Genomic DNA, 12,188 nt, shown 5'->3' on the forward strand with positions numbered 1-12,188 from the left:
TAAAAACTAGCACTTATAGTATTGAGTATATCCAATATTGAAATATATTTTGGTAAAAATAGACTTGAGCGAGCCACTCCTGGCACTTAATACTTAACCTTAATCTCGAGAAGTTTCAGGCTTAACGAAACGAGGTTAAATTTATTTCCCCTAATGATTTTGTGCATCTAAACCTCTATAAATTTGACAACATTATTTAAGTTTGGAGAGAATTTGTAAACAATTAAAAAGTATTTTGACCCGTTAGAAAACATTGCTGACAACTTAGAGCTTTTTTTCTTTAGTTAGAGCTTCTTGAAAATCTCAATTTAAAATTTCGAAAGATTCCATGCAATGCCTCGCTTGTGAGGCCGATAATAAAGGCCAACAAAATTTGAAAAAAGACTAAACATAGGGATTAAATCAAACTTTTTATATAGAACTAGAATTACATATTACTTTTTCGAAATATCAATAAATTTTTTCTCATATTTATGACGTTCCGAAAGCATAAAAACACCTTTGTATATAGAATTTGTAATGTAATCTGAGAGTCTAATATTTTTACTTGAAAATAAATGTTTTTCTGTTACAATTCTTCCATCTTCGAGATATCCTTACCTTATCATTACAATATCTCAAAAACCATATGTGATTTAAGATTTTTAAGGTCAAATTTGAATTCTATATAAAAGTATGCACTGATCGGATGATAAAGCCGTAGTCTTATTTTAAAGGTTTAAAAAGTACATAATTCTTTAAAAAAATCATTATATTAGTGATGCAATACTTAGTGTGGTTGTAAGAGGGTTAAATATAATATCAATTTCCTTTCTTATTGTAAATCAACAATATACAAACTATTTCGTAATATCACTTAACTAGTTATGTCTCCGAGCTTAATTCAAAATAAATTACGCACGTCTTCAAAACTAAATACTTCCTTAAACTCAAAACGAAAAATGAAAGGTAATAAATCAATTTTCTCAAACTAATGTATATTTAATACATTTCAAAATATTTGCCAAAGTCTCGTGCTAAACAGGTAACAAGAATAACTAAAGATAAAAATAGAAATCCTTAATAATACCAACAGTCGTAACCATAAAAAGTAATTATAAACTCATACGCCCACTAAAACCAAAATCCTACAAAACAATAATGATATATTGACTTAAATTGTATTTGTAAAATAAAAACAAAGTAAACGAAGACTCCTTGTAACGACAATAAGAACTGAAAAGGACTCACATACATGCGATGAATGACGAGACAGAGACACTACACCCAAAGTTAAACAAATTTCAATGGAGTGAGTGTCGTCATCAAGTTGTTTGTTTGTAAGTTATAAAGTAGCTGGAACCTGGAAACTATTAAACATTAACTGTCTGTAGTGTTGCTCTCTTTCTAATAGTAAAAAGGATATTTGAAAGGATGTCTATATAACGCACAAGTAAAAGTGTGTGTATTTTAAGAGAGTATGACGCTGTTGAGTAATTGTATATGTATTTAGGTAGTAGTTTTCGTTTTTTTCTAGCAATTTTATGAATGAAACTCCCTGCTGTTGGCTCTTAAAAAAATTTTTGTAAAACTCTGCGTGAAGTCTGGTTTTTTGTTACAGGAGCTCTAAGACCATGCTGTGAAATCAAGATCACTACCACAGAGTTAACGACAGACAGAGAACCTGTGTTGTAAGAAAATTAACTTATTCGACTCTTCAGTTTCAATAGGTTTATGAAACAGCTTACAAACTAATGGCCTCTTTGATTTTGGAAATATTATAAGACAGACTTCTGACGCCTCTTTCAAGTGCTACAGCTTTATTTTATAGTTTTGTTTTCTTCTAAAAAACCATTTAATTTTTTTAAGGGTTCTTAAACAATTTTTTAAGATTTGTTTACAATTTCTTACTTACATACAGATATGCACTTCAAATTTGTCAACAAATTAAAAGTTTTTATAAGTGGCGGCTTTTTTATAAAAAATAATTTTAAACTAAATATTTAAGATTTTATATTCAATTTAACCCTTTTTTCGTTTTCAAATGTTTGTTATTTATTTTGGTCAAATAAACACAAAGGTAATAAATCTTCAACTATTGTTATCTAAACAACCTTAGCGCCATTTTAGGGGCTTAGAAAAGCAAAGATCTTACAATAGAGTTAAGAAATCAAAGTGACCTTTTTGTCGCCTTATGTCAACTATTTTTCCCTAAATACCGTATAAAAGTCTAGAAAATATTTTAAACCGCTCATTTATGGTTTTTTCTAGTTTTCTAGTTACTTAAAGTATGAGAAGTGCTTAGTGTTTGACTTGAACATGACTCTTGATTTTTTTGTCTTATGTGGGATTTGATCAACCTTTTTTCTTTTGTCTGTCTAGCGATTGACAGTTAATTCAAGTGTTTAGAGAGTTTTTATATGTTTGAAAGAACTATTGTAATGTTGTTGTTATTTTCTTAAGTAAAATTTTTGATTTTATTTGAAGCACCGACTCGAAGTTGTCTGACTTTAAACTACACAAACAACATGCTTAAAACAAACATCATAATGTTGATCATTAAATGAAATTTTCACGCAGCAACTTTTAAAACGAAATGTTTGACTACTCAAGATTTGTCAACTTGACTAAATCTCGTCTTACGATTGATTTGGTGAGTCCATAGTGGCGACAGTAAGCATCATTAGCCTTTAGCGACGGCTTTTTGAAATGCAAGTTGCGGTTTTCTTTTCTCTCAAGACATTCTGTGTTCAGATTAACAAATTTTAAAACAATAACAACGAATTAAATGTTATTGAGGTGCTTGCATTATTTGTTTTTGTTGTTTGTTTTTACCTTTAAATAAATAATAAAATGTCAACTGAACAAAGGACTGGAAAAGAATATCTGCCATAAAAACTAAAAAAAACTGACAACAGTCAAGTGTTTTCTTAAAAAGATGTCATAAAATTTACACAAAAAAAATCCCTATGATTGAAATGATTTTTTAGCTTATTGTTTGTTGCAGGGGCTAAGTTAATTAGTCATAATGTTGGGTAATAAATCGCGTAATAAACAATTTATTTATTTTGAGATTTAAACGCTAAAAACAAGAGTTTAAAGAGAAATAATTTCAACAATTTAAGGCTTTTTTAATATTTTCTGTGTAAAAATATATAATCTTTTAATTATCAAAACAAAAAAACAAATATTTTTTACTTCCCGGTTAAGTAGCAGCACTATTACATACTTACATATGTACATACTTATTACATATTAACTCCTAATGCTTGTTAAATTCACACCGTAAAAGAACAGCGCTGCCAGATGTTATTTGATAAAATTTGTAGTTTTTTTTAAAGTATTTAAACAGGAATTTCTTTTTAAACTAAAATTTAATAATTTAAACAGCTTAATTAGTATTAATTTATGCTAGCATAATAAAAATCAAATACATTTTTATTTATTTTAAAACAAAAACGTCATAAACCTCTAGTTTATTATAGAAAAAAATCAATACGAATGTTGTATTATATTTCAAAAAAAAAAAAACTCATATGACGTTTAAAGCTATTTTGTATTTTAATTCCAAATCAATTTTTTGTTAAAAAATTTTGAATTTCTTTTCTTCATTTGTTTGTTTAAAAAAATCCCTCAAATATTAAAAACTTTTTTCGCTTTAATTTTACTTTTATTATAAACACTTTACTCTCTTGTCATATTTTGTTATTTTCATTAAAAGCTGAACAAAAAAACTACAGTTTTTACGTGTCGACCTTGTTCTCTTATAAACTACTCAATGTGTCAAATTTACGTCATATATAAACCATTCATATGTCAAATTTAACAATCTTCTGTACGAATAAACAAATAGAAAATGACAACAAAACAAAAACAACAATGTAGTTTAAACATACAGATACATTCCATTTTTTTTGTACAACAGTCTTTTTTCATTGTTTTTTAATAAAGTGTAAAACAAAAAAAGAGAAAAAAAATCAATAATAAATGAAATTTTTAACAAGTATTTGTAACGCAAAAATGTTTCCAATAATGTATAATCATTCATAGAGAATAACAGTTTAAATAAATTAACATTTTCTAAAATTAAAACAAAAACAATACGGAAATTTTTAAATGAAGATGGATTAGTGGCAATCTCAAGTAAAACAGAATTGTTGCGACTAAGCGACATGCAGCAAACAACAATTAGTCATTGAAAATTAACATGGAAAAAGTGATTATTACTAATGAAATGTTTTTAAATTGATTTGAACTTTTGTATTAAATAGATGATCAATACCTATGATCTCTTTTAAAACTTGTAAGATTTTGTAGTTTTTTTTAAGTATAATCAAAAATTTGTGAAAAATTTAGAATTAATTTATAATTAAAGACGATCTATATCATTAATAAAAGTCCCTCTTCTTTCATTTTCAATTTAAACTCTAATATAAAAATAGCAATTTCATTATAATTCCATTTAAACGCCATAAAAGTCCAGCTATTCTCTCTAATTAGTGTCTTAAACAACTAGGTTTTCATAATTAAAATTTATCAAATGCCAATTAAACGTTACAAATGTTTAAAAATTATAAAAAGGAAATTCAAGTTTTAACTTATTTATAATAAAAAATTGAAATTCACTTTTTTGCAACAAAAACAAGTTTTGTAAAAACAATTTTGCAACAAAAACAAAACATCAAATGTAAAGAAATAACAATTTAAATACATTTAGAATTTTACAAATTTTTAACTCACAATTTCATGATCAAAGGTTTTTTTTCTTTAACATTTTGTTTTAAATACAAACACACACAGGAACGCACACATAACAATCAATACAAATACACTAGTATGCAACCTAGTCACTAGACATCCAGTCATCCATCCGACCAATTTTCAAGTAATTTATGATCAAAACCGCGTTAACAATTTGACCATACGCCAGATGAAGGCAATACAACCAAAACAACAACAATTGCAATAACAAACAAGTCAGCTAGATAATATTTCGCATACCGTACAAACCTGAACTCAACTCTACTGTAGTGTTTATATATGGTCCTTCGTTCGTATTTTGCATGTAACAAACTGCAATAATAATAACTACAGCAACAACAAAAAGCCGCCATTACAACCATTGAGGCTAAGAGACAAACCAACAGTCAAAAGGAAACTATAGTGTTGCTTCTTAAACAAGTAACACATTGAATTTCTGAAGATTTTTTTTTGCGTACTGGCATGAGTTTTGTTTAACTTTTATTTATTTTATTTTGTGGGTAATTAATACAACAGAAATGGAACTTCAAAAGAGAAGCTTTGAAACTTAAATCCACAAAAAAGTGCAAAAAATAAATAAATGTACACATATTTTTTTGGTTTGTAGTATGTGATGTTGTGTGGAGTGTTTTACATTTTGTAGGAAAAAAATGTAACTCATTATGTCACAAATTGAAATGTTGCAGTAAATAAATGGCCAGCATAACACATAAGACAGGCGAACAAAATAAACTGCAAGAGAAAGAAGTTAAAGTGGGCTATGGAGGCGTTTCCAGGCAAAATACTACTAATGTATGAAAGTATTTTATAAAGAAGAAGCGTTTTGTAGGAATTTTGTTAAAAAGTTGAAAACTGTTATTAGTTAAAATAGGACTTGTACTTATCTACTTATTTTAGTTTTTTTGATGGTTAAAAGAGCTGATCGTCTTATTCTCTATGCTGCTCTCAAAAATAGTAATCTTGTATTGAACCTTTTCTTACAACAGAGATCGATATTCATTTATCCGTACTATACGGATCAATAAGACTTTTCTTAAAACAACTGTTAGAGGTCCGTACTAAAATTTGATCATATCTAGATTCTATATTGCTATTTTCTTCAGAATATCTTGCACGTTTTATATTGGCAATGATTTTTTGAGGGCTTGTGATTTCGTTGAGCAATTTCTCTCTGTATTTTTTAACATTTGATATAATGATCATACTTTGGATCATGCCAAACGATGTTTTTAAGATACATGTGTATAGCAGAGACATATTTGGACTTCTACTTTAATTACTTAAAAAAATCGCTCTTTTTCATCACATTTTGACTCGTTTTAAAGAAGTCAATACTCAATCTGTCAAACCTTGTTCATTTAGTTAAAAATTCAAATATTCCTAAAGTTGAAACAGTTCTTAAAGTTTTTAACAAATAACTAACACAATTTGTTAGTGTTCTAATATCGTTTAGACTTTTTAAAAATACTACTTCTATGATCACCAAAGAACACCCAAGTTGTTTTACAATTTTCAGAAACAATCTAAAGAAGAAAAGCAACAACGAAGAAAGAAAGAAAATAAAACTACATAAAATTCAATTTAGGTATAGTAAACATTTTATTTGTGGCAAATAATTTTTAAACTTGTTGCTTAAGATCATCAAAAAGTCGTAGTCGTTGTCTTAGCACAAACAACAACCAAACCAACAATTTCCTAAAGAGTTATCAATGTTATAAACTTCAACATACTTAAGTTGCCATAAAAACAGAGATTTTATTTGACCATCATCAGCAACGTGATGATCATCCTCCAGTGTGTGCTGCTGCTGCTACATCGACCGTACAACGTTGTCTTCTACTTCACTTGCTCGTACCGCCGCGCGTATTTAAAATTCAAAACTTAACACGGTTAAGAAACATCAAAAATTCAAGCAGGAAAAAACTGAAATAAAATACACAAAACCTAAAATTGTTTTAAACAACCGGTGGTGGTGCATCATCATCATTATTACGAAACTGCAACCAGCAACAATATGATGATCAAGCCTCTTGCTAGCAACTAAAACAAAAACACTGATTTACACTCACAATCAAATGCGGGGAGAATAAACCAGCGCTGCAGAAAGACAAAAAAATAAGACACAGAAATTCATGTCACTCTTAACATTTATACCGAAGTTATGCGGTATTTTCCTCTTGAAATTCAAATTTTATGGAAGCTCATTAAATATAAATTTGTCGTTTATTATACGTACCAGCGATCGAGCTAGCAAGTCAAACGTCCAACAAGCAGCACATCAAGCTGCTGATCGAGAGAGTGTTTTTTTATTCTTAAACCAAAGAAGAAGAATCTTTAACATTTTGTTGTTACTTATAGAAAAAGTGATGATCGTTGCAAGTGCATCATGAAACTGTGATTCGTTTTGTTGGTTGGTTAGTTGGTTGCTTTCCCGACCACCATTGTAAACGTTGACGTTCATATAAAATAATATAAATTAATTAACCCAAAATGCAATCATATATTAACTCTCCATTTGGAGAGTGTCGTTTTGATTCGTTTTATTCTTGTGAATGGTTCAGTCAGTCCATTCTTCTGTCCGTCCCTTTAGTTCAGTCAGTATTTCTTTGTTTAGGTGTGTAATCGTAAAAAATTTGCATTTCTTTGTTTTGAACCGGCTTTGCGTGTCAAGGACTCAATATGATTTCATGCCGCTAACCAAACGGAAAACTGCAGGGAAAAGAATATACCGTACAACAACTACAGCAATTTTCATTAGTATCATAAACATTTCTGCTGTTGATGTTCTGTTGTTAGTGTTTTGCCATTGATGCGTGCGTGCAGGCAATCGTATTCTTAATATTTACTAAAAAATAAAATGACTTTTTAATGAATAATAATCAAGGATGATGCCTTTTCTTTATACTCATCTCTAAGGTTTATTCTTTCAAAACAATAAAAATTTAGTCATAAAGTAGGTTTGTTTAAAAAACCATAAGCAACACTTGAAATCTTCTCGAGACTATTAAAAATTTCCAACTGGCTTAACAGAACTTCTCAAAGAAAGTTTCTTACATTTTTGCAAAAATTTTTAATTGAAACCCGAGCAAATTTTTAGCTCATTTAAGGTATGCCTTAATTTCCAAATAAAGTGCAACAACAACAACATAATACAAACTTATATTTGCCTCCATTCGTTGCTGTTTGCCCTGTTAAATGCAATAATGTTGCACTCTAAATACATCATATCTGTAGGCAAGAAATGATGTAACATTTATATGAAAGTATGCATGCTAATATGTATGTGTGTGTATCGTCTGTTAAATGTAGTTCAGTTAATATTGTAAGTATGTATTTAGGTACAATATTCCAAAATCCAAGTACTCAACACCAAATATCGCACCTTGTTTTCGCAGGTTTTTGGGGCACACACACTCTACCATATAAACATACAACATACACACACACCATACTACACTTTGAAACAGCACAGACTTAAAGGCTCTTTGCTAAATAAGTACAAATTTTGTTGAGCATGGACTGGCCAGTAAGTTTAGCAAAGACAAATGATGCACATTTTTTTCAACAACATGTTGTATAGATGTGGCACAATTTTACATACATACTACAGCATAGGTTGTAGTTGTTGGTGTTGGCAAGTTATTATAGGTATTTTGTGAATAACTAAAGCTTACAGGAGGGTCCACACATCTGGTCATGATGTTGAGAACACCAACAACCAACGTCATTGATGTTGTCGTCGTCATCATCATCGCCATCACCTTTTGTAGACCATACGAAACCAAACATTTCATGTCGGAATTTTTGTAAGAATTTTTTTTCTTAATTTTGTTTTTTTGATTTTTTTCTCGTTTTTGTTGCAACCTCTTTGCAACATAACAGATATTCTAACATGCAGCGGTGTTTATTGAACTATTTTTTTTGGTGCTTGTTAAAAAAAGAGAAAAAAACAATGAATAAAACATGATCGTATACACTCGAAAATGAATAATAGTTAAGAGCAATTGCTGTCTGTAATTAAAGTTCTTTGTTTAGTGAAACTAAAAAAAATTTTTGTGCCACATTTATGAGTTCCTACTGTTGATATCTGGACACTTTATTCTTAAATTAAACTATAACTCTAACTACATCCAGTTATCGATCTGTGTTAAAACATCGTTTAAGGAATATAAATCATGGTCCAAACTTGTTCTCTTTTTCATTATCTATCTCACCCATTTTCTTTAAGTTGTAATAGACTATAAACTAGACTACAGATTAGACTAGTATATAGTATTGTCTACAGTCTAGGCTACAGACTAGATTATAGACTAGACTATAAACTAGAATGTAGAATAGACTATAAACTAGACTATAGGCTAGACTATAGACTAGACTTTAGACTACACTATAGACTAGACAGTATACTAGACACATACATATATACAAATGTCGTGTCGACATCTAAAAGTACTGAATTTTCCACACATAACACATACTCATATTACACTATGTTACCCAACTTTTATCTTAGCTTAATAGTTGGGAATTCCCTCAAGTTTGTATTAGTATAAAAATCTAAGATTTCTAGGAAAATGCTTTAATTTTCTAAGAATATTTTTCATAAAATTAAAAGTTACCTTATGATGGCAACCTTTAAATCGTTTCTTCACATCCTTTTGTGTTCACATTTTTGCAATTCTTTTCCTCTATTTAAACTAAGTTTTAAGTTTAAAACACTAAAGTGCTAATTAATGAAAAAAAAACAACAAAAACACGCAACAAGTGATTTGTCAAGCAAACAATTGACTTCTTAATGACTCATACTAATTACTATTTAACGAATGAATACTTGGAGAAAATCAATAAAAAATATATATTAAAAATAAACACTTGATTTAGTAGTTGTTTTAAAAGATAAACCATTTTCTCTACATTTGTGTTTGAAAGTGTCTATTTACATATATATGTTTTTTTTATTTCTTCATCCAATATTGAAAAAATCATGGCTCTAAATCAAACTTCTAACAATTTTACATGCTTTATGATCGTGTGAAATTCCATAAAAGCCACTGGAAAAAATACTCATAGCAACACACTTAAAGCAATTTATTATGCCTTTGCAACAGCATCATCATCAGCATGATCATTCAACAAATACTTAACAGCAGCCGCAGCATTATTACTACTCAAACATCATAGATAGAATTGAAATAAATTTGTATCTTTTTAAAAAATCTATGTAAAGATTAAAATTTTGCTAAAATTTGTTAACTCTTTTAGTTTTGTGTGTGTGTTGTTTTTCGGTTTGTTTTTACATAGCATTTCGCCTTAAAAGCCGTCGTTGTATGTTAAACAAAATCAATGTCCAGGCCATCATCATGGAAATGCTCGTATATCTTTGTCTTAATAACCAGTAGTAAGTTTTAACTTAAATAACGTGCACAATTTTAAAGCTTCCATAAGTTTTAAACTTGTTTCTGTGATGTGTTCTTCCAAAGTCTTTGGTCTGGCCAAACATTGGCTTAAGACTATACAAGATGAAATCAAAACAAATACCTCATAATGTTACTACATTTACTCATACTCGAGTGTTAATCCATAGTTGGGGAGTTGTTTGGTGGTTTTGAAGTTCTTCTTTTGGCTTTATTTGTTTGTTTTGTTTTGTTTTGTTTTTTTTTTCTGTAATCTTATCGATTGTTGTAGTTTTTTTCTTGTTTTTTTAACTTTAGATTTCTGCATTTTGTGTGAGGCAATAAGCAACTGCATGTTGCAAGTTACTAAATTTACTGATGATGGTGTGTGCCTTCTGTATTGTTTTTTTTTTTCTTATTTTATTTAGAAACCATCTTATGTGTGTTATATATAAACATGCATCCATCCATCGATCCATCTATACATATATTCTTGCCACTTGTATGCATCCATTTACATTCGACCTATTAGAAATCTTGTGTGTTTTTATTGTTGCAGTTGTTTGTGAGATTTTGTTTTTATTGTTGTTGCTTTTGTTATTTTTTTATTTTATTTAAATTTATTCAGTTCTTCATGTTCGATCTTTATACATTTTTGTTTTGGCCTTTGATAGATTTCCGACTTGATAAAAATTAAAAATATATATTTTGTCTGTATGTAGTATAAATGACTACATTCACATACATATAGTTCTTAATATATTTAACCCAGCAAACATTTATAAACACGAATTTTCTTATTTTATTTTAAACAATTAAGAAAATTTATTTAAACTTAAAGTTTATTACCATTTTCTCAATGTTTCAAAAAACTCATTTTTGAGTTCTTTTTTGGACCTTCATCAGATTTAAAAACTATAATCCTGATCTTTAATAAAGGATCTGACTTTATTTTCTCTCTCTCCCTCTTAGAAGTCAAATAGCACATTTGACACTTTAATCCTCGTTTTAAAAAATGTATGTGCCTGTGTTTAAACTCGGTAATGGAAAAGATATTTTTCTATCTCTCTTTCAAAACTGACTCTTACACCAATATATAAAAACAAAAAAACAATCATAGAGCTCATGTTTAATACTCTAAGATGTCTGGTTTAAACTAAGGTATCGTTATACAGTTCACTGGGTTAGTTAATCGTATATATATATAAAATTCTAAATATTAAGGTTTATTTCTTAACGAATAAGAAAAACTAATCTTAGATAAAAACAAATACTTGTTAAATAAGAAAGAAATTAAATTATCACCAACATATAACTATAACTCTTTGGGAGGTTTATAGATCCTCAAGTAGTTTTATTTGTAAACGAGCTTTAATAATAATGAAATTGTATTAAACTTGAGTAAAAGAAAATTAATTCATATAAATTAAGTTAAGAAATGGTAAAAAAACTTATGAAATTAATTTTGAAATGATAAATCAGCAAAATGTTTCGAAGTTTTCGGCCAACTGTCATTAGTTTGGCAGAAATGCAAATACTCAGCAGCAACTTGTCAAATATTAAATATATAATAATAAAATCTTAGGTTTTATTTGACAGTTTACAGATAAATATTTGTATTTTTGAAAATTTTTTCTTTGATGTTTTTTTCTTTGTTTTGTTTTCTTGCACCTGACCACCGTAAACTTTGAACATTAGCGGTATAAATAATATATATTTTTTGGTTTAATGATTTTTGCAAATATTTGCAATATTTTGCCAATAACATGAACATAAATATGTATGTGAGTGGGTTTCTTTGAAACATATTATGAATTATTTGTATTTCTAATCATATTTGCATTTATTTGGCACAAATAAGTATTTTATTTCTCAGCATTGTTTTAAACCCCTAACATAATTATAAAGACAAGTTTTGAATATTCTCGCTCTCTCTGTCTCTCTTTTTTTCGCAAACTTTCAAATTAAACAATATTTAAGAAACGTTTAACTAAACTGTTTAAGGGAATTCCTCAAACCCTTTAACCATTTATGTTTTGTATTCTAAATCAGATC

At 28.5% G+C, this 12,188-nt stretch overlaps 1 protein-coding gene across 1 annotated transcript in view; it reads left to right on the top strand.

The window, feature by feature from the left end:
• Positions 1-12,188, top strand: part of LOC111674926 (insulin gene enhancer protein isl-1) — a 40,386-nt gene that overhangs the window by 11,544 nt on the left and 16,654 nt on the right. The gene's annotated exons all lie outside the window — the stretch shown is intronic.

The sequence above is a fragment of the Lucilia cuprina genome, chromosome 2 (genome assembly GCF_022045245.1).
Source record: "Lucilia cuprina isolate Lc7/37 chromosome 2, ASM2204524v1, whole genome shotgun sequence".
Taxonomy (NCBI): domain Eukaryota; kingdom Metazoa; phylum Arthropoda; class Insecta; order Diptera; family Calliphoridae; genus Lucilia; species Lucilia cuprina.